Raw genomic sequence first — 1755 nt, 5'->3', positions numbered from 1 at the left:
TGTTGGGCCTGGAAATCCGCGGATATCCCTGAACAATATCTCACCTCGACCTGACCATCACGGTGTCAGGATGTCAAGCTACCAGGACACACGAAGATAGGCGCCAGGCCATGGAGAGGACAACGATCAAAATATCAGGACGATATTTGACCAAGAAGTCATATTATAGAAGAATATATGCGCGATAATTAGAGCATTAATTGGAAAGAGTAAGCAATTAAAGACGACAATTAAGGGCAAAATAATGAGCATTATTTCAGGTAATTAAGGCAGGATATTCAGCATTAATGGAGGAAGATTTAGCAGCCGTTCAGCATTTGTCTATATAAAGAGCACTAAGATCATTTGCACAAGACATCATCATCACACAAGACAAGATCTCTACGACATATTAGCAATACTTGTATACAATTTGAGTTATAGATATTCGTGCAATTTATCTAATAATATAGTAAAAACCTCTCCTGGCTTGGTGCCCATAGTTTTTTCACATTTAAGGGTTTTCCACGTACAAAATCTTTTGTCTTGCTATTGTTCATTTACCGTACTTTATTCTTCTAGTTTTATACCCTGTCATACTAACTCACAGATTAATTCGAGCTAGTTAACCCTACCTAGACCTACCCTGACCTGATTTCGCCTTGCGCAAAATCTATACAAAACACATTGTCTTTAGTAATGTTATATTTGTTAATTACCCACCACACGACTAATCAAACACTTCGGGTCCCTGATTAATTTTCACCCAATTTTGGGTAATAAACTTTGATTAAGGCACCCAATATTTCTAATACCCAGTCCTCCCTTGGTCTTAGGGGAATTAATAAAAAGCTTACTACTCCAATGGATACTCCTTTTTGGACTATAACCACCCCACCAAAATTATGAGATCAAGGAATCAATCTTTGAGCTCACACTTATGGCATTTTAAATGTAGATAGAGAGTAACTAGAAAGTCAGAATAGAACAGAGTTCATGAGAGTTAACCTACCAGCAGCAGATAGATTTATATTACTCCAACTAAGAATTCGTTTTCAAACTTTATCGACTATTAGGGCAAAAACCTCCTTCTTACTAGAGCCAAAATCAGTTGGAAGCCCTAAATACAAACCCATACCTTTATTACCCGACACATTAAAAACTTGATGCAACCTCTGATGATACGAAGAGTACAGTTTGGGCTGAATATGACCGCTTGTAATACTCCACGGAACAGAAGACGTTATTCGGGTAGGGTACCCCCTTGGAGAGGTCCATTGATAGGCTCAAAATCTGACTAGTGCTTACAGGCATTGAAATTACTACTCATATTAACAAAGTGCACTTTCTTTTCTGGTTATCCATGCAAAAGAACTCCACAATTAAGTGTTCTTGGCTGGGAGAAGTCTTAGGATGGGTGACCTCATGGGAAGATTCCCGGGATGCGCATGAGTGAGGAAAACTTGTGCTGGAAAGGACCTGTGTTGATCTGTGGGCCATGTACACAGCCTAACGAGCTACCGTGAGTGACCTCTCCCGATCCAGGGTTTCGACCGGGGTGTTACACCGCTGATTTGTTATCATTAATCCTATGACCATAGCTCCTACAATAGATACTCAAAATATCTCTTAATTTGCAATAGTATGCGAAATTAGCTTCCATAAAGAATACAGATGCGTTTTGTATAGATTTTGCACAAAGCGAAATCAGGTCAGGGTAGGTCTAGGCAGGGTTAACTAGCTCGAACTTATTTTTGAATATGCAGGGCGGGGTAC

Source organism: Silene latifolia, chromosome Y, assembly GCF_048544455.1.
Source record: "Silene latifolia isolate original U9 population chromosome Y, ASM4854445v1, whole genome shotgun sequence".
NCBI classification, from domain to species: domain Eukaryota; kingdom Viridiplantae; phylum Streptophyta; class Magnoliopsida; order Caryophyllales; family Caryophyllaceae; genus Silene; species Silene latifolia.
The sequence above is the reverse complement of the archived record's forward strand: the minus strand, read 5'-3'. Positions refer to the sequence as shown.